The sequence below is a fragment of the Ovis canadensis genome, chromosome 13, assembly GCF_042477335.2.
Source record: "Ovis canadensis isolate MfBH-ARS-UI-01 breed Bighorn chromosome 13, ARS-UI_OviCan_v2, whole genome shotgun sequence".
Taxonomy (NCBI): Eukaryota; Metazoa; Chordata; class Mammalia; order Artiodactyla; family Bovidae; genus Ovis; species Ovis canadensis.
Genome location: NC_091257.1, coordinates 48,900,482 through 48,922,785, shown reverse-complemented (window position 1 = coordinate 48,922,785; position 22,304 = coordinate 48,900,482). Strand labels below are relative to the sequence as shown.

Sequence of the window (22,304 nt, the reverse complement as noted above, 5' to 3'; positions counted from 1 at the left end):
TTTTAGTTTCTGGATCCTCAGTTCCCCTGTACTAAATTGACATCCTCTGTGCCACCCTACTGACAGTCTCTGAGGGTATCTTCCAGGGGCCGAATAAAATCTCAGCTGTGATGATGCGCTACATATTTATGGAGAGCGGTCCCCAAACTTTTTGGCACCGGGGACTGGTTTCACGGAAGACAATGTTTCCACAGACAGGGATCGGGGATATGGTTTGGGGATGATACAGGCGCATGACATTTGTTGTGCACTTTATTTCCATTATTATTATTACGCCAGCTCCACTTCAGATCATCAGGCATTTGATCCTGGGGGTTGGGGATACCCTGCTTATGGAAATCAGAGTGATTTTGATTAAGAGTCATTTTCTTTGTCTAGGCAGTTAGATGGCACATGTAGTTTCAGATAACAAAGGTCCTCATGGGTTCAAACTGCTGATTCACTTTGGAACCAGTACGTGTTGAAGAAGGAAAGGAGCAGAGGGCATCTTAACATCACCTGGTGGCCGGGTCCTTCTCCAGTCAGTGGGTGTCCTGGGGACAGAGATGCTGCTGCCCCATTATGGCACTAATGGTGTTATTTTCTTGGGCCATTAGCGTGTGTGACCCAAATCACTGCCACATGCTCATCGCTCCAGCTCTCTGGGGGTCTCCCACGTGACGGGCCTGTGAACATTCACCTCCAGCCTCCTAATGTTGTTCCAGGACCCCTGGGATAAGTGTGTTTCCCTTAATGCTGTTCTCGATGGCAGGTTCTCAGAAAAAGAATGGCTCCCTGCAAATAGAAGCAAAGGGAGATGTCAATTTCCAGAAAGACCCTGCTTGGCTGTGAAAAGGTCATTCTCAGCGTGTGACCAGACCTGGGCTGGGGGCTGGGACAAAACACCGGTGGTCCCAGGCCTGGGAGAGGCGGGCAGGACAGTGCGGTTATCTGAGGGCCGAAGCAGGAGGGGTTGGAGCTCTGGGTGGAGGGGCCAGGCCAGCGGTAGGTCAGGGGCTGACTGTTGGCCCAGGGATCCCACAGAGGGAGGCTCTCAGGGAGCTTGAGTTTATCCTTTTGTGGGGTGGCCCGTTCAAGGGAGACAGCTGCCGGTCCCCAGGGCTCTAATGAGATCCACTCAGGCCTGGTGAATATTCCCCGCTGCACCCGCCCCAGAGTCAGGCCATTGCTCTGAGCAGTATGGCTTTTAGAAAACTACCCACAAACCTTGAAAGGCCCCAGGGAGGCTCTCAGCTGGAGAAGGATCACAAGTCCGGTAAGGAACCGGCAGAAAGTTGGACAGTTCCCTCGTCCTTTCCAGGGAGGAGCTAATCTCCCAACAGGAAGACCTCGAGGGGACAGGTGATGGCAGGTACATCAGGCCTGTCAGGAAGATGCCCCCACCCGCCTTTCCTCAAGCTTTGCTTACCAAGAGCTCCCCAGACACTCAGGCTCAGGCTGCCTTCCCTCCTGAAGCAATTTTGAGCAGGTTCTGCAGGACCCCCAGCCCTGGCGGCGGGCAGTGGGGGTGGGGGGTGGGCTGAACAGGGGGAGGGAGTTACTAGCTGGTTTTATGGTTGTTCCGCTGTCATAGCCTGGCTGCCCTGGGCTTCCATAGACTCGCTCAAAACAGCCTTCGACGCCTCTAACTTTCTGTGCGGTATTCAGAGCTCTTGCCTCAGACCTGCCTTCTGCCTCAGCTGAATAAAAACAGTTGTGTCACAGGCTTCCACTTTATGATTCTCATTTCTGTCATCTGTAACTGGTTTTCTTTTCAGACCTTTGTTGCTGTTGCTCATTTATTCTCTAATGGTTTCAAACCCTTATTTTCTATCTTTAAAATGTTTATTTTATAATCTCTTCCAGGGATTTCCCTGTTGGTCCAGTGGTTAAGACTCCATGCGGCCAATGCAGGGGGTATAGGTTTGATCCTGGTCAGGGTATTAAGATCCCACATGTTGTGCAGTGCAGCCAATAGATTAAAAAAAAAGAAAGATGAAATAAACACCTGTGAGGTTTAAAAAAATATTATAATCTCTTCCAGATTGTCCAATCACCTTTGAGTTTTGTTTTTTCCATGGTGGTTCAGTTTGCGTGTATCTTCTCGTACAGCCTCATCGTCAGTGAACAGTATCGTCCTCTGGGAGGCTATGGCTCATGGGCCATGAGGTTTATGCCCTGGTTCTATGCAGGTAGCCACCGGGTAGTCAGCATTCTCCAGTTTGTACCATTTTCTCCTGTGCCAGAGATTTGCAATCTGTGCGTGTCATGTAAATTCATATTCCATCCTTGAACGTGAAGTCAGTGCAGGGGACACAGGTTCGATCCCTGGTTGGGGAAGACCCTACATGCCAGGGCAACTAAGCCTGTTTGCTGAAGCCTGCATGCCTGGGCCTGTGCTCTACAACAAGAGAAGTCATCATAATGAGAAGCCCGCACACTGCAGTGAAGAGTAGCCCTGGCTCATGGCACCTAGAGAAAGCTGGCATAGCTGTGAAGACCCAGGGTAGCCAAAATCAAAATAAATCAATTCAATCTTTTTTTTTTTTAAGTCTATCCTTTAGCCTCTTGGGCCATTGTGGCTTCAGCTTAGACAGACCATTCTCATTTGAATTCACTATGCTCCTGGCATGTGAGAGTTTCCACTTCTGTTGTTGTTGTTTAAATTCAACTTGCATTAAACAGCATTTTTTTTTAAAAATTCCCTTCCATCCAGGATTTCATTGTGTTTGCACCAGGAGGAGTGGCTGAGTCCATTCACTCCACCATGCTGCCAGAAGTGGAGCCCACACACCAGCTGCTGAGGGCTCAATTTTGCCTTCCAAGTGTCAGTCACAGGTGGTGGTCTTATTCTGAGACTTATTCTGATAGCAGACAGTGCTACTGTCTGCTAACTTTGAGCATCACTGCTCCTGGGAACTGTGATGCTTAATTCATCCCTCTGATTATATTGTGTATCCACCTGTGTCAACTGACTGCTTTTCTCTCCCCGTCTAGAACTCTTTTGGTGGCCAGATAACTCCCCTCCAGAGAGCCAGCCACTGAGGCTACATGTGAAGAAAGGAACTTGGTTGGTTGGAACCTCTTTTTCTTTAGGCAGGATGGTTGGACAAGGATCTTTCACCATCTAGAATCCTGTAACTTGGAATGGAAGTCACAAATCCCTGTGGGCAGTGGTCCCCAAGCTTTTTGGCACCAAGGAGCAGTTTCATGGAAGACAGTATTTCCATAGACCAGAGGAGGCAGGGTGGTTCTGGGATGATTCAAATGCTTTACATTTATTGTGCAATTTGATTATTATTACATCAGCTCCACCTCAGATCATCAGGCATTAGATCCTGGAGGCTGGAGACCCCTGCCTTTGGGGATCTGAAGAAAACAGTGCACCCTGTCCCGAGAAGAAATGTACTTGCACAGACACTTGTGCATGAATTTAAGAGATTCATCAACCCCCTGAATTCCACACTAAGAGCTTCTGCTTTGGAGGCTGATTGCTCATTGGTGAATGGGAACCTCAAGTTCTCTAGCCTTATTCAAATCAACTCTAGTGAAAAAAACCTTGTTAAAACGAGACCCTATGACATAATAACAATCAGTTTTTCACTCCTTTAATGCCACCTTGAAACATAACAATGGCATTGAGAGTCGTGTCAATAATTAGTGACACTCTTCTATAAAATCTCTCCTTCAAAGTACTTTTTATTAATTAATTGATGTTACCAGAGCATAATTTCCTCAAATACCACTTTCTGATTCAAACCTATGTCATCTACAGGGCAGGAGCAGCTTCATGAAATAAGACAGACTGACACAGCATGGTGGAAATAAAGCTGGATTCTAGATTCAATTTCTAGATTTGGGATCTGGCTTCACTTTGAACTATCTAGTGACTCTGAGAAATTCCCAGTCTTCCCAGGTTTCTTTTTCCTTATTTGTAAAGTGAGGAAGCTGGACTAGATTGGAGGTTAACAAACTAATATCCACCAGCCAAATTCTGCTTGTTGCCTGTTTTTGTAAATAAAGTTTTGTTGGAACACAGCCATTCTCCTCTGTTTCTGTATTATCTACGGCTGCTTTCAGGCCACATGGCTCTTGCTGAGTAGCTGTGGCACAGACCATATGGCCTGCGACTCTGGCAATAGTTATTCTCCGGCCCTTTTCAGAAGAGTTTGCCAATTCTTGACATAGACGGTCCTTCCTCCCTTTCCAACTCTTGTTTTTCCTTTCCTACACATGGGCTGTTAGTTCCTCAATCAGGGTTCAAACTTGCGGCCCCTGCATTGGAAGGTGGCGTCTTAACCACCAGGGAAGCCCCCTACCTCATTTCCACCACTGGATGATCTGTGATTCTTAGAGGCAGAGAATGCAACCCAGGCACATTCAAGAGCGAAAGTGGGGCAGAGCAGAGGATAGATGAGTCAAGACCAGCCACATGACTCTGTGGACGCAACTTCCTCAGTCACTTATGGCGCTTATGGAAGTCTAATAAATACTCAAGTGGAACTACTTAAAACAATCAGACTTCATGCGTGTCCAGTTGGTTTCATCATCCAGACACTGGTGATTCAGGAAGACCTTCTTCCAGCCTATCTGTGGTGATCAGTGAGAATTTTTAAAATTTACCTCATAACACACATTAACAAACACAAAGTTTAGGAAGAATGGACAGGATAACATATACAATCCCTTTTGCCCACCTCAGATATTTTTAAAAGTTTTTATTGGAGTACAGTTGTTCTACAATGTTGTGTTAGTTTCTGCTATACAGCAAGGTGAGTCAGCCATATGTATACATAGATCCACTCATTTTTGGATTTCCTTCCCATTTAGGTCATCAGAGAGGACTGAGTAGAGTTCCCTGTGCTATACAGTAGGTTCTCATTAGTTATATATTTTATACATAGTATCAATACGTATTGTATCATAGGATCAATATGAACTGTGGTGTTGGAGAAGATCCAACCAGTCCACCCTAAAGGAAACCAGTCCTGAATATTCACTGGAAAAACTGATGTTGAAGCTGAAACTCCAATACTTTGGCCACCTGATGCAAAGAACTGACTCATTTAAAAAGACCCTGATGCTGGGAAAGATTGAAGGCAGGAGGAGAAGGGGACGACAGAGGATGAGATGGTTGGATGGCATAAGACTCAATGGACATGAGTTTGAGTAAACTCTGAGAGTTGGTGATGGACAAGGAGGCCTGGCGTGCAGCAATCCATGGGCTGCAAAGAGTCGGACATGACTGAGCAACTGAACTGAACTGATCAATATGTATATACTATGAAGAAAGCTGAGTGCCGAAGAATTGATGCTTTTGAACTGTGGTGTTGGAGACGACTCTTGAGAGTCCCTTGGACTGCAAGGAGATCCAACCAGTCCATTCTGAAGGAGATCAGCCCTGGGATTTCTTTGGAGGGAATGATGCTGAAGCTGAAACTTCAGTACTTTGGCCACCTCATGCGAAGAGTTGACTCACTGGAAAAGACTCTGATGCTGGGAGGGATTGGGGGCAGGAGAAGAAGGGGACGACAGAGGATGAGATGGCTGGATGGCATCACTGACTCGATGGACGCGAGTCTGAGTGAAGTCCACGAGTTGGTGATGGACAGGGAGGCCTGGCGTGCTGTGATTCATGGGGTCGCAAAGAGTCGTACATGACTGAGAGACTGAACTGAAGTGATGATACTATGGATAGTATCATGCTGCTGCTGCTAAGTTGCTTCAGTCACGCCCGACTCTGTGTGACCCCAAAGATGGCAGCCCATCAGGCTCCCCTGTCCCTGGGATTCTCCAGGCAAGAATACTGGAGTGGGTTGCCATTTCCTTCTCCAGGGCATGAAAGTGAAAAGTGAAAGCGAAGTCTCTCGGTCATGTCCCGACTCTTCGCGACCTCATGGATTGCAGCCCACCAGGCTCCTCTGTCCATAGGATTTTTCAGGCAAGAGTACTGGAGCGGGTTGCCATTGCCTTCTCTGGGATAGTATCATGCTATGTGTATATATGTGTATGTATGTCAATCCTGATTCAAATTTCATTTTGAAATGACTGAGAGCATAAAACCACCAACTGAGAAAGGAAACCCTTCTGACACGGATGACAAAGGCGGTCGGTTTTCCTCTGTCCATGAATTTTCTAGGTGGAACATTGACATTGACGAGACTGATATATTTTGATGATCTGTTTTGTACAAACCACGCTTTCCAAACATCAGGAAGCTGGGAAGTCGCTGTGCCACAGTGCACTGCCGCAGTGGCAGACAGCCCAGAGGCTAGGGTTTGCCACCAAGTCAGACTTGCAATAATCTCATTAGTTTGGAATGTATCTATTTTTTAAATTGACTCTCCTGTTCCTCTGCCCTTGGTTCATCCAAGAAGGTATCTGAACTAAGTAGGTAGGCTGCAGTCCACGGGGTCTCGAAGAGTCAGACACGACTGAGCGACTTCACTTTCACTTTTCACTTGCATGTACTGGAGAAGGAAATGGAAACCCACTCCAGTGTTCTTGCCTGGAGAATCCCAGGGATGGGGGAGCCTGGTGGGCTGCCGTCTATGGGGTTGCACAGAGTCGGACACGACTGAAGCGACTTAGCAGCAGCAGCAGCAGCAAGAAGCATTTGTCTGAAATTAACATATTTGAAAGCACTAAGCTGAAAAATAAGACAGGAACCAGCTCCACAGATGCTTAAAATTTCAGGTCCAAAGGAGTGGAAAAATCTCCTATCATTGATGTAAATTTACCTTATGCTTTCAATCTAGCCAAACCATTAGATTGCTATTTCCCTTTCTCTTCCAACAGCAGCTGTGCATACAGCCACTTTTGTATGTTGGGCTTCTCAGCTGGCTCAGTGGTAAGGAATCTGCCTGCCAATACAAGAGATGCAATAGAAATGCATTCGATCCCTGGATTGGGAAGCTTCCCTGGAGTAGGAAATGGCAACCTGTTCCAGTATTCTTGCCTGTAAAATTCCATGGACAGAGGAGCCTAGCAGGCTCACACACACTTTTGTATGTTGGTGCAGTGGAAACAGCATATTATGTGGGCCTTTTGTTAACTAACCCTAAGAAGTGATTTCCAAACAGCTTTGAGCTCAACATTGCTAATATGTGTGTTAAGTCACTCAGTCATGTCTGACTCTTTGTGACTCCATGGAGTGTAGCCCACGAGGTTCCTCTGTCCTTGGGATTCTCTCGGCATTGCTAATTACTAGAGAAATGCAGATGGCAGGAAGGAAGAAATTAACTCTTCACCCAGCCTGAGGCTTGCCATTTAGGAGATATTTGAAACATTAGTGGCCTTTTTATTTTGTTTCCTCACCTCCCCCCATCTGTGATCTATAAAAAAAACCTGGCTTCCAGACCCTGATAAATTGGTTATTTTGAGACATTAGTAGACATTTTCTTGGTCAGCCAACTCTCCGAATAAAGTCATTTTCCTTGCCTAAAATTTAAAAAAAGCTATAATGAGATATCACCTCATATCAGTCAGAATGACCATCATTAAAAAGTCCACAAATAAATGCTGGAGAGGGTGTAGAGGAAAGGGAACCCTCCTACACTGTTGGTGGGAATATAAATTGCTGCAGCCACTATGGAAAACAGTATGGAGGTTCCTCAGAAAACTAAACCTAGAGTTACCATGTGATCCAGCAATCCCATTCCTGGGCATATATTCAAAAAAGATCCATGCACCCCTGGGCATATATTCAAAAAGATCCATGCACCCCTATGTTCATACCAGCACCATGCACAATAGCTGAAACAACCTAATGTCCACAGACAGATGAATGGATAAAGAAAATGTGGTACACATATACAGTGGAGTACTACCCAATCATAAAACAGAATGAAATAATGCCATTTCAGCAACATGGGTGCAACTAGAGATGCTCTTACTAAGTGAAGTAAGTCAGAAAGAGAAAGACAAATTTCGTATTGCTTGTATGTGGACTCTGAACTATGACACAAATCAATGTAATTATGAAACAGAATTACAGACATAGAGAACAGACTAGTGTGGGCAAGGCGTAGGGGGTTAGGGGATGAATGGAGTGGGAGGTGGGGGTTAGCAGATGTAAACTTTTACATACATAGGATGGATAAACAATAAAGTCTTCTGTATAGCACGGGGAACTATATTCAATATCCTATGATAAACCATGGGGCTTCCCAGGCGGCACTAGTAGTAAAGAACCTGCCTGCCAATGCAAGAGACATAAGAGACATGGATTTGATCCTTGAGCCAGGAAGATCCCCTGGAGAAGAGCCTGGCAACCCACTCCAGTATTCTGGCTTGGAGAATCCCATGGACAGAGGAGCCTGGCAGGCTGTGGCCCATAGGGTTGCAAAGAGTCAACTGAAGCGACTAGGCACACAGAACTTTTGCATGATAAACCATAACGGAGAAGAATATAAAAAAAGAATGAAATATATATATATATGTTTATATATATTTACACATGTTCTGGCTGAATCTATCACTCTTGCCATTTGGAAGCAAAACCAACTAGGGAGTGTCTAGAAGGAGAGCTTTTGCTGTGCACAGCTTTTGCGGGTAGGGCAAGTTGCTGGGGTGTGGATCACAGATGGGGAGAGAGATGGTCACATGATTTCAAGACAGCTTAGGCTACTCAGAACTTTTTAACTTTTAGAGGCAGCATAGACAGGGACCAAAGAAAAGCAGGGAGTCTGTGTGGACTGTATCACAATCCATGGTTTGGGGCCTCTTAAATTTCTCTTTTTCTATAAAGGAATGAGTGCATTTCCTTCTTTGGCGCTGGAATACTGGTCTTGCTCACAGCCTTGCTATGAAGTTCTTCCTCCCAGGGTCTATCTCTGTTCAAATCTTGGTTCTATATTTTGCTTTATTGTTTATGTTTTTTAATTCAACTTCCTGGTCTAAACTCTGTGAAGTTCAACTTCAGCCAATTACAGTTGTAATGTTTTCTAAATTAAGTGCTGGCAGTTCCCAAAGTACAAACACCAAATTTATGAATATCCCTTACACCGAAAGAGCTGCCCCTTCTTGCTTGTGGGCAGTGTTATCAGAACCACCAGAGAGAATTCCTGTTCCCTGTGAAGTTTTGGCAGCAGGAGAAGAGTTCCTCCCAGCTAGATATTTGAGTTCAACTAACTTCCCATACAAACTATCGCACATGGTGGTCCAGCTCCCAGACCAGCCTAGAAAAACGGCCCACTTAATCCATAATGTAGCTGAAAAAGAGTGAACGAAACAGCTGATAAAAGATGTTCTTGCTCCTGTGTACTTGTTCATTTCCATGAGGGTGACACTTACACAGCCACATGTATGGGAAAATGTTTGCCCCACGTTCCAAAAACTGATTTACAAACAAACTCTTGGAAGAAAAGAATCTGATCTAAATTTGGAATTTCCTAGATTAGCTCTAGTTTTCAGCACATATTTTTCCTTTTGTTTGCATAAGGCATCTGGGGACGGGTTTATAGAGACTGCCTCTGCAGGCAAACCCAAGCCATAAGAGGGGCACCTGTCTGGAGTCAGTTACCCAGGTGTTCAGGGGCCAAGGAAAAAGGGAGTCTCTGTAATTCAGAAAAGAGTTTTGGTTTCAACTTGGACTGGATTTTCTGGATTATTTGAAAATACTGTCACCACTCAGCCTGTGCAGAACTCACATCAAATAGATTCTGTTATGTAAATTCTGCCTTTATACCTTCTCAATCATCTGTTGCTACTGCTGCTACTGCTAAGTCACTTCAGTCATGTCTGACTCTGTGTGACCCCATAGACGGCAGCCCACCAGGCTCCCCCGTCCCTGGGATTCTCTAGGCAAGAACACTGGAGTGGGTTGCCATTTCCTTCTCCAATGCATGAAAGTGAAAAGTCAAAGTGAAGTCGCTCAGTTGTGTCTGACTCTTCGCGACCCCATGGACTGCAGCCTACCAGGCTCCTCCATCCATGGGATTTTCCAGGCAAGAGTACTGGAGTGGGGTGCCATTGCCTTCTCCACTCAATCATCTGGTTTGTTGTAAATGTGAGTTTTCCTTAAAAAAAAAAAAAAAACTAAACTAGATAGTACAAAATCCTCACTACCTAATTGGTCCATCAGAAAGTAGTTCTCCATGGTCAGATGGAATTAATGTACATTGGTTGGATATACCCAGAATGCTTTGCTCCTGTTGTCAGTGACCAGATGAGAACGTGAACTCAGGACCTTTCTTCTGGTGGATGCGCCTGAAGGACGGAGGTGTTTCTTGAGTCTAATGAAATGCAACTGAAAAGATTTCCCAGTGAACACTGCTCTCAGGACACGGCTAGGCTTCTGGGCCAGGTACTCTGAGGGTTCTTGCTTTCTATGCCAACTCACTAGACAGTCACTGTGTGCCTGCCACTGCCACTGTAGATCTTTTGTTCACCAGGGCTTGTAAGTCGTATTTTATTTTAGCAATAATGACTGGTAGAGAGGGTATTCCCTGATACTTAATGACCAACTGGAGGAACTGTGGGCCTGAGGCAATGCATATAATATGCTATTAAACTCTCAAATTTAAAAATGTAAAGAAAAAAATAATTACCTTCTTGGGCATGTTACCATGGATACTAAGTACTGTTTATAGCTTTAGTCTTTTCCTACAGGTGGAAGTCTAGTTGGGAGACCAATAAGGAAGAAGAACTTCAGACTTAATTTCCACGCACTTTATAATGTTTGATGTTACCTAGTTAGTGTAAATTTCTTCAAGAAGGCACATATCACCCCCAAAATAGGATGTATAGTGTGTGATATGGATTGCCATAATAAGTATTCATATTTTATTGAACAGTTTGGAAATCAGTATTTAAAATCAGCTAACCTTATAGAGAATCACATTCTGTTTCCCCAGAATGGCAGTAACTTTCTTATGAATCCTTTCCCCCCCAAGAATGGACCATTTTTCAGTCTTCAAATTGCATGCACATATTTTATGCATTAGTCCCAGAAACACTTTTTTGGTTGGATCTATTATTATAGTGCATAACTCAGAGAGTAACATTCAAGCTTGAAGGAGAAAATACGCAGAGAAGAAGCTGATACTCTACAAATTACACGGCAGCTATTTGTTCTATATCTTTTCAAATCCTGGAATACTTTCTAAGTCTCAAGGAAAGATGGGATGGAATTAAATCAACTTCACAACACTGCAGAAGGCTGGCCCAGATTAATGCCTCTGACACCTCATTATCTATCCTAGGGATAAAGGTACTCAGGAAAATTTAGAGATTTAGTTTTATCTACAACTCCAAACTTTCTCCCACAAATATTTTTTCCACGGCTATTAGCAAGATTTATCTGCTTATATTCTTCTTTATCCTATCATAGGAGAAGGAAATGGCAGCCCACTCCAGTATTCTTGCCTGGAGAATCGCAGGGACAGAGGAGCCTGGTGGGCTGCTGTCTATGGGGTCACACAGGGTCAGACACGATTGAATCAACTTAGCAGCAGCATTCTATCATAATCAAGTATTTATCAAATACTTAATATAGGAATATCATTCATTCTTCCATTCATTCATTTATCTCATTTATTTATCATGAGTCAAATCACACAAGCCTGCAAATGAAAAAACCAAGTTCCCCCTTGGAGAAGTCTGTCTGCTAAGGAGTCAGGCACGTAATATAAGTTACAGTTGACATTAATGCAACACAGGTTTGAACTGTGCAGGTTCACTTATCTGCGGGTTTTTTTCAACACATACTAGAGTACTGGAGATTTGGGACAGTTTTTCAGAGGACTGACATTACTTTAGATGTGAACTGTAAAGCACTGTACACAATTACAAAGCTGCTATTATTAGTTTCGTTAACTATAGGCATATAAAGATGGGTACATTCTTCTCTTCTTTATTTTCCTTTTTGGCTGTGCTACGTGCCATACTGGATCTTAGTTTCCCAACCAGGGATCAAACCCATGCCCCCCGCATTAGAAGTGTGGAGTCTTAACCATTGGACTTCCAAGGAAGTCCCTGATAGATAAATTCTCATCAGACGACAACTCAGTCGGAAATCAAATATAAAAGTCTGAGAGTGGTTATAAAGCCTATTTTAATACACTTCCCCTTCATAAATCCCTCCAAATATTCGTATCTATTGTCATTGTTTGGAGCAGGAAATGGCAGCTCACTCCAGTATTGTTATTGGGAAATCCCTTGGACAGAGGGATTACCACGTGTTAGTATGTCCAAACATGTAAGTTCATTCACGTGTCTGGCATACATTGTCACGTGTGTGCATCCTCTACGAGTGGCTGTGCTTTTGTGTACTTTACTGTACAGAGTACAGTAGTGCAGGGTCTTTATTTCAGGCCCAGGATGTCTGGAAAGAAGCCTAAAAGCAGCAGTGATGTAGCTGGTACTGCTAAGAAGTGCCAAGTGACAATGATGGAAACAAAAGTGAACATAATTGAGAGAGTGCTGAGGGCAAAACGCTGGTAGATGTAGCTCGTTCTTATAACATGAATCCTTCAACCATTGGCAGGATTCTAAAGAATAAGGACAAGACTAGGGAACACGCGATGTCTGCTGTGCCAATGATGTTGACAATATCACAGAATCAGGGAAAAGTGGATGGAGGAGATGGAAAAACGTCTCAGTGTGTAGATGCAGGGTCAGCATCAGTGTTGAGTCCTGTTCAGCTTAGTGCTGATTCAAGAGAGAGCTGAAAGCTTTTATGAAAGCTTGAAGAAGAAACATGGCAAACATTGTTAGGCTTATGAACAAACTGGACTTATGATCACACTCTCAGAATGGAAATCATTCATATGTAGGGGACTTACTGTACTGTAAAAGTTTACTATTATTTTCAACAGCAGCCTTTTCAATGGAATAGTCAAAGGGAAAGGGCAAATGTGCTTGAAAGAAAGAGGAAAAGTACCAATGCAAGGATGTTGGCATCCAAACACACACAGATGAGGCAAACAGGAGGGCTGGGTTCAATATTCCAAGAGATCATCTCCCCGGGCACAGGCTAAATCAATTGTGAGGGAGACGGGCTAACCTAATTGAGGAAGCACAGGGCCCAGCAGCAGTGAGCTCTGACTCAGGCTCTGACAGGACCTGGGCTAAATCACTCCCCTGGACTGCTCTGTTCTCCTGGTCTCTTCTGTCTGGTCTACCCACCTCTGCAGCCCTCACGATGGCAGAAGAATGGCACACATGTCAGAGCCTTCAAAGCTGGGGAGGATGATGCGGTTCGCTCTTACAGTCCTCCTAACCAGAGATGTTTAGAACTGATAGAACCGTGCAAACCAGGAAGAGCAGAGCTGGGAATGCAGGACGGTGGGGGCCACTAGGCCCATGGGCAATGTCAGTAGCCACAGAAGACTCAGCCCTCGTGCTCCTTCCAGTAAAAGATCTGAGAAGCTTGACATCAAGTGGAAAAGCTGGTTCACTTACCACAGAGGGAGCATCTGAAAAGAGGGAAAGTTCTCAGTTCTTTACTCAAGTCCAAAGAAGAGACATGCCCAACGTCCAAGGCATCCTCCTCCGAACTGGCCCGGGGACGAGGCCATTCAGGCTCATGACACCTGTCAGCAGTCCTCTTGCGTGCCTTGATGAGACTCAGGTTTGATTCCTGGAGAAAGGAGTGGCAACCCACTCCAGTATTCTTACCTGGGGAATCCCATGGACAGAGAAGCTTGGCAGGCTACAGTCCATGGGGTCGCCAAGAGTTGTACACAACTGAGCACACACATAATCACTGCTGAGTTTACAAACTTTTGGAGAAGTTTTCTGAACCACTTAGATCAATAACTTGGTCATGAAAGAACCTAGAGGGGCTTCCCTGGTGTTCAGCAGTAAAAAGAATCCACCTGCCAATGCAGGAGGCATGGGTTGGATCCCTGGGCCGGAAAGATCCCACATGCCACAGAGTAACTAAGCCTGCATGCCACAGCTACTGGGCCAGTGCGCTAGAGCCCGCATGCCACAATTACAGAAGCCCAATCACCCTAGAGTCTGTGCTCCAGAACAAGAGAAGCCACTGCAATGAGAAGCCAGAGCACGGCAACTAGACAGTAGCCCCTGCTCGCTGCAACTACAGAAAAGCCCATGCAGCAAGGAGCACCCAGCACAGACATAAATAAATTTAAAAAATTCTTAATGAATTTGGAGGAGCCACTTTGTTCTTTTCCCAAAGGATCCAAGATGGGATGAGACGTTTCTTTCTGACGAGATGAGAGCTGAACTTGAAGGGATGAAGAAGAGAAACATGCCCTGATGATTTGTCCAGGCATTCAGACCTAAGTGGACACATGTGCAAACAGACAGCAGGTGGGGACACCAATTCTATCTTTTCTGATCAGCCCTGAGTCCTCTCAAACCTCGACAGAGTGCATGGAGCTGCTATTGGGTGAATATGGAGTCAGAAATCAAGAAAATATTTATAGAGTTTGATAAAAACTGAATGTTTTTAAGTTTCTGCAACTGCCCACTGTATACAAGTCTTGGCACGTATCTGAGTTATTGTACATCTGCCTTATTGGCATGGTTCAGTTTCAAGAACTGATCAAGCGGACACACAAGCCATGCGTGCAAAGCAGGCACAAAAACCTTGGGATGTCAGATGTGAACATACGAATCCACAAATGTCCTGAAGTTTCTGACCATGTATCAGAACTCTAGGGAACGTTTGCATCAACTTAGTTCTGCAAAAATGCATTCTCTTTTTTATGAAATGGCTAAAATCCAAACTGAGAATTGAAAGCAGGGTTGGAAATCTGGCATTTGAATTCAGATGTGCCCAGACTGAAAGTATTTAGGAATTCTCAAAGAGTTCCCTTTGCTCCTTATATGTATATTTTAATCAAAATCAATTGATGGCTAAAAAAAAAAAAAGTCAATTGACAACTGACAAGAGGCTTATAATACTTTGGTATTAATAAGATGAAGTACTTTTTATAGCCCAAGTTTTTCATTCATTGACCTCACCAGTCTACAAATACAAATGATCTCATCTGGTCATGACCCAACTTTTACAGGCTGTTGTAGGTCGTGTTCCCAGGGAAGTAGTTGATTAAGGACTACTCTTGGGATCAATACTTTAGATGGCAGAGGGGGGAGCAAGATTAGAGAGAGAAGTGGAGATGCGATCCAGTCAGCAGCCAACCCACGTGGAGCTCTGACATGGGGCAGCCTTTTAGAGCTGTCCCAACTTAGGGCAAGAGGCCCACTGAAGGCAGGTTGTCCCTAGAAGGAGGTGTGATATTCAGATCCCCAGGCAGATTTCTTTAGCTGAGGCAAACCCCAGAGGCTAACAGCTGAGGGCCATCATCCAACTGCCCTCTCAGCAGCTGGGGAAGAAAGGAATGCATTTATCCATAAGTGCTTATGCTCTAATGTTCAAACATTTGCTCCCCCCCACCACTGCAAACTTAGTCCCCTGAATTTCTGGCTTAATGCATGGGCCCCCATGTGGCTCAGAGAAGCTCCAGGACAGACTCTAGAAGCTTTAGCAGAGAAGTGAGGTGTGGGTAAGAGGCAAGGGCCTGTTAGGTTGCCCCCACAGGAAGCTGCTCACAGCCTGCATCAGTAGCTGTAATAAAGGACAAGAGATGCCCAAAGGCACTGAGATGGTACCCAAGAGGTACTCCACGACTAAAACTGAATGCTGCTTTAAAAGCATCTTCTTAGTAGAAAGACAAATACCATACGATACCACTTATATGCGAATCTAAAGTACAGTACAGACAAGCCTATCTACAAAACAGAAACAACAGAAACAGAATCACAGACACAGAGAACAGACTTGTAGTTGCCAGAGGGAAGTGGGCGTGGGGGAGGAAAAGATTGGGAGTTGGGGTTAGCAGATGCCAAGTATTGTGTCAATATGGAGAGAATGGATAAAGCCCTGTATAGCACAGGGAACTATATTCAATCTTCTGTGATAAACGATAACAGGAAAGAATATGAAAAGCATATATATATATATATGCTGCTAAGTCACTTCAGTCGTGTCCGACTCTGTGCGACCCCATAGACGGCAGCCCACCAGGCTCCCCCGTCCCTGGGATTCTCCAGGCAAGAACACTGGAGTGGGTTGCCATTTCCTTCTCCAATGCATGAAAGTGAAAAGTGAAACTGAAGTCATTCAGTCGTGTCCGACTCTTAGCGACCCCATGGACTGCAGCCCACCAGGCTCCTCTGTCCATGGGGTTTTCCAGGCAAGAGTACTGGAGTGGGGTGCCATTGCCTTCTCCGATATATATATATACCTTTATACATATATAAGGGAGGAGAAGGGGATGACAGAGGATGAGATGGTTGGATGGCATCACCAACTCGATGGACATGAGTTTAAGCAAGCTCCAGGAGTTGGTGATGGACAGGGAGGCCTGGCGTGCTGCAGTCCATTGGGTTGCAAAAAGTTGGACACGACTGACCGACTGAACTGAACTGAACTGATACATATACACATATAAGGTCCTTCTGTCTTTCACAAGGAATTAGATTCAATCTCCTGTGATAAACCATAATGGAAAAGAATATGAAAAAGTGTACATATATATATATGTCACTGCTGTACAGCAAAAGTTAAATCAACTATACTTCAATGAATTTTTTTTAAAAAAGAGCATCTTCTTAAAATCTTTTAATCTTTATCAGTGTGATGATGATGTGATGATATGTGAGCCACACAAGGTTCTAGGCACTGAGATTCTATCTATGCACAGAGACAACATTTGAAAAAGTTTGTCGTTTGTTTCCTGTTTCAAAGTATGACACTTTCATGAATGCATCGGAGATTATATCTGAAAACAGACTTACTCCAAACATCTAGTCTAGCAAGCTCCACCCAAGTCAACGTCCTTTGCAGAAAATAAATAATTGAAGGAGTGAAACTGTTCATATTACACATATGGGTAAGAAACCATTACTACACTCATTTTCGGAGTACCTCTGAATTTCCAGAAGCAGCCTTCTTCGAGGCTGCCTGGTGTAAGTGCAATTTCTAAACAATGTGAATTTTTTTCACTGTCTTCTTACCTACAGCCCCTGAAAATGTTTCTTCTCTGGGAATCCAGTACTGATTTTTTTTTTTTTCATGGTCAAATTAAGCTGCAACAATGCAAGAGCTCATTTACTTTTTGTTATAAGTAGGTTGCTATTGTTTAAGATAGTGTGGTCTTCTGGATCACACTCTGATGCAGAAGAACTTAGCACTTGGCTACTCCATTAGAAAATGGACTGTAGGCAAAATGTCTGAATCTCGATAGACAGCTTCTCTGCTTCTCTCTTTGAGAATAAAGGGAGATGGAATCACAACTAAATTTATTAAGTGGGAGAGCTCTGTAAATGCTGGTAAAGAACTGGAATCCTGCTGTAGAGCACAGGGAACTATACTCAATAGTTTGTAATAACTTCTAAAGGAAAAGAATCCAAAAAACAACATATATGTGTGCATGTATATCTAACTGAATCACTTTGCTGTAGACCTGAAACTTCCCTTGTGGCTCAACTGGTAAAGAATCTGCCTTCAATGTGGGAGAACTGCGTTCGATCCCTGGGTTGGGAAGATCCCTTGGAGAAGGGAAAGACTATCCACTCCAGTATTCTAGCCTAGAGAATTCCTCGGACTGTATAGCCCATGGGGTCACAAAGAGTCGGACATGACTGAGCAATTTTCACTTTCACTTGAAACTAACATAACATTGTAAATCAACTGTGCTAATTCACTTCAGTCGTGTCTGACTCTGTGCGACCCCATAGACGGCAGCCCACCAGGCTCCCCCGTCCCTGGGATTCTCCAGGCAAGAACACTGGAGTGGGTTGCCATTTACTTCTCCAATGCATTAAAGTGAAAAGTGAAAGTGAAGTCACTCAGTCGAGTCCGACTCTTAGTGACCCCATGGACTGCAGCCTACCAGTCTCCTCCGTCCATGTGATTTTCCAGGCAAGAGCACTGGAGTAGGGTGCCACTTCAGTACAAAACTTTTAAATCTCAAAAAAAAAAAAAGAAAAGTAAAAGGATTGGAATCCTTCTGGAGGGAAGAGCAATAAATGATGAAGGTCCAGAAGGTGTCCCTTGAGTTCCAAAGAGAAAGTGAAGTCACTCAGTCGTGTCTGACTCTTTGCGACCCCATGGACTGCAGCCTACCAGGCTCCTCCGTCCATGGGATTCCCCAGGCAAGAATACTGGAGTGGGTTGCCATTTCCTTCTCCAGGGGATGTTCCCGACCCAGGGATCGAACCCAGGTCTCCCACATTGCAGGCAGACACTTAAACCTCTGAGCCACCAGGGAGGCAGCAGCAAAGAAAATCTCCTCTCTCAGGACTTAACCCCCTGTGACTCACTCTACTGACACATGACTTATGGAGTTATGTTAACCTATTAGAGGTTGGATATTCAACACCGCCACCTCATGCGAAGAGTTGACTCATTGGAAAAGACTCTGATGCTGGGAGGGATTGGGGGCAGGAGGAGAAGGGGACGACAGAGGATGAGATGGCTGGATGGCGTCACTGACTCGATGGACATGAGTCTGAATGAACTCCGGGAGTTGGTGATGGACAGGGAGGCCTGGTGTGCTGCGATTCATGGGGTCGCAAAGAGTCGGACACGACTGAGCGACTGAATTGACTAATTCAACATTTAATTAATCAACTATTAGCATTTAAATCAAACTTATGCCTATCATGAGAATTCTTAATATAGTTGACCCTTGGACAACCAGGGGTTTAGGGGCCCCACCCTTCCATGTTGAAGGTCAATAGTTGACCTTCCATGAAAATCCACATATAATTTAGTCTACCCTGCCTATCTTCGGTTCCTCTGTACCATGGCTCAGCATCTGAGGGTCAACCAATGCACTGACCATGCAATACTGAACTTATTGAAAAAAAATCCGCATATAAGTGGATCCTCGCAGTTCACACTCATGTTCAAAGGCAAACTGTACACACAAGAATTTTAAAAAGTACAACAGTACATACTATTATCTTTCATTACAAAGTGCCTGAGGCACAGAGAGGCTAAGGAAGGCCTCCAAAGTCACACAGCTAAGAAGAGGCAGACTTTTTAATGGTAGAGTCTAAGCCAGGCAGCACCAGTCACTAGAGCTTGACTCTTTAATCTATATCCTTGATTCTCTCCTTATCATCAAAAAAACAAGGAGGGGATTTGTCACAGGATGTGACAAAGAGGCCAAGATAAGGGAGCTGACATTGATGAGGGCAAGTTAATCCTGTTCATCTCTCCCCACGGCCCGTCCTCCCAGGACACAGGAGGAGATGGGGGAAACAGAGCAGCAAAGTTACCATTTCACTCCATCCACACTCCCAGCTCTGAAGTGTTACTAGATATTTCTGGTTTGAACACTACGTATGAGACCAACTGAGGCTCTTAAAATCCTTGCAGTCAGAAACCTGTTGGCCACGGCTCAACAACTCTCTTCAGACTTATTTCATGATGGCCTCACCATGATGTTGCAGAAACAGTTTTGAAATTAGCAAGCTGAAGAAGACCACAAAATAATAAATTCTATATCCCAGTCACTCTCTTCTTGGTGGTTCCCCTGGGGGTACCCAGACTGGAGCGGCTGCAGCCTGTCCCCACATCCAAAACAGAAACTCTGGGACTTTCCTAGTGGTCTAGTGGTTAAGAGTCCACCTGCTAATCCAGGAGACATGGGTTAGATCCCTGGTTCAGGATAATCCCACATGCCTCCAGGCGACTAAGCCTGTGCATCACAACTAATGAGTCCCCGCTCTGGAGCCCGCCATATGCAACTGCTGAGCCCTTGCACACTAGTGTCTGTGCTCTGCAACAACAGAAGCCACCACAATGAGAAGAAATGCACACTGAAACTGAGAGTAGCCCCCGCTTGCAGCAACTAGAGAAAGTTGGAGACCAACAACGAAGACCCAGCACAGCCAAAAATAAATAAATCAAAATAATAAAGTTAAAAAAAAAAAACCAGAAACTCCAGGAACAAGTTTCTCATTAACTTAAGGAAAGTCTGATTACTCACTAGCCCACCAAATATTTAGGGAACACTGGGCTGGGTATGGAGACTCTGCCTATGAATAAAAGGCCAAAGTCTGATTACTCACTAGCCCACCAAATATTTAGGGAACACTGGGCTGGGTATGGAGACTCTGCCTATGAATAAAAGGCCAGTTTCTGCCTCAAGAAGCTTATAGTTGAATAAGGATGATGAACTTTGCCCAGCTGGATCTGCCATGAATATTAAAAAAAAAAAGTACCAGGTGCGGCAGATCACTTAACAAGAAAACCTTATCTTAGAGAGGTGCCACCGAAGTGACATTTCACCCAAGGCCTAAAAACTGACCAGGAGGTAAACACACCTGGGAGGAATCCCTACAGAGGGACCTGTGTCAGCCACAGAGCTTCTCCCAGTAAACTACCTGCCCTCCCACATCTGCTTAGACCCCTTCTCTCTCTAGCTAGCTTTAGGGATCCCCTATTCCTGTCAATAGCACTCATCACCCAGAATCCTGGTTGGCTGTTCCCCTGTGCACAGTCCCCCAGCAGAATGGCTGCACCTTGAAGCCTGGGAGTCATGTTTCTTTACTTCCCAGATCTAGTCAACTGCCTGGTCCCTGGTTCACAGGGACACTCCATCAAATGTTTGTGGAAGGAAGTAAAGCAGGGAAGACAGCTAGCGGGAGGGAGCAACAATGAACTAACACCTCCCTGCGTCCACACATTTTTCTCCACAATGTCCTGCGCCTGAAGTGTGCTAAGTCGCTTAAGTTGTGTTGTACTCTTTGCAACACTATGGACAGTAGCCACCAGGTTTCTCTGTCCATGGGATTCTCCAGGCAAGAATACTGGAGTGGGTTCCCATGCCTTCCTCCAGGAGATCTTCCTGACGTAGGGAATGAACCCGTGTCTCTTCTGTCTTCTGCACTGGCAGGCGGGTTCTCTACCATTAGCGCCACTTGAGAAGGCCCACAATGCCCTCCTGCTGCTGCTGCTGCTGCTGCTGCTGCTGCTGCTGCTGCTGCTGCTGCTGCTAAGCCGCTTCAGTCCTGTCCGACTCTGCGACGCCATAGACAGCAGCCCACCAAGCTCCTGTCCCTGGGATTCTCCAGCCAAGACAACTGGATTGGGTTGCCATTTCCTTCTCCAATGCACGAAAGTGAAAAGTGAAACTGAAGTCGCTCAGTCGTGTCCGACTCTTCGCGACCCCATGGACTGAGCCTACCAGGCTCCTCCGTCCATGGGATTTTCCAGGCAAGAGTACAGGGTGGGCTGCCATTGCCTTCTCCCTCATTTTTGTCAAATAACAAAGGACAGCAGTTACACTCAGAGGTCTTAAGGACCACACCCGCACCACTCTGCACGTTAATTTAGCGTCGAAATATTTGCAGGAGGCGGAGGAGACGAAGATGAATAAGATGCAGCGTTTCTGTGTTCAGGGGGGTTTATGATCAAGCGGTGGAAACACAACAGAAATGCAATTCTTTCATCCTCCCATCTTTTCGCCCAAACATAAAGCAGAAAAAGCAGGACGAGTTTGGGTGTCAACCATCCAGGCTAGAATCTGGCCTTACCCGCAGACCGCTGGCTCTACAACTGTGGGTCCGGAGCCCCGCACGAGGAATGCCTGCCTCTGCTCGCTACAAACTTTCCCGCGCATTCACTGGTTCTTCCCAGCCAAGGCTGAGGCGGACGGTTAAACCCATCTGTCCTGAGGCGGGTAGGCGGCGGAGCTGCCCCATCTCTCCTAGCAGGGTGGGATCCCGGTCCAACCCCTCCGCAAACCCAGGACGCACCTGCGCGTCGCAGTCTCTGCGACCCACCCCCTGCCACCCCTTGGCCTGGCCGCCCCTCCCCCGCACGACGTCACCCTGGTCACGTGGGTGAGCCCCTCCCCCGCCACGCGGGACTCAGCTGCCCGGCTCCGATGGGGGGAGCAGGGGGCGGGCGGCGTGTCTGCTCGGCCCCTCCCGTTCCCGTTGCACTCCTGGGAGCCCGGGTGTGCAGGGAGTAGGGGGTGGGGGGAGTTGGTGAAATCGGAACCCGGGCTCTGAATGAAGGGGAGCAGATGTCCCTGTGTTGCTGGGAGGCCCGGGTGGCCTGCTGTTCAGACGGCGATCGTCGGGGCGCTGACCTTCCGGGGCCGCAGTCCGTCTCGGTGCAGATGGCCTGCCCGCCCTGCCCGCTCCTCGGCTCGGGGCCCGCGGCAGCCGGCGGGTCGGGGGCCGGAGGGAGCCGTCTGCGTTGTTGTGGGGGGGTGGGGGGAAGAGGTCGGGGAGGGGGCCCGCGGGGCCCCGGGCGGGAGGGCAGGGCCAGCCCCGCGCACAAAGGAGCCCTGGCGGCGGCCCCTCGGAGGACAATACAGCCCTGGGGC

At 45.9% G+C, this 22,304-nt stretch overlaps 1 long non-coding RNA gene across 1 annotated transcript; it reads right to left on the bottom strand.

Moving 5' to 3' along the window:
- Positions 1-239: 239 nt before the first annotated feature.
- Positions 240-21,777, bottom strand: LOC138417464 (uncharacterized). Its single transcript, XR_011248133.1, has 2 exons — positions 21,505-21,777; positions 240-774 (listed from the first exon to the last, which is right to left on the bottom strand). It is a non-coding gene; the product is annotated as an uncharacterized lncRNA (long non-coding RNA).
- Between the last annotated feature and the right edge of the window lie 527 nt (positions 21,778-22,304).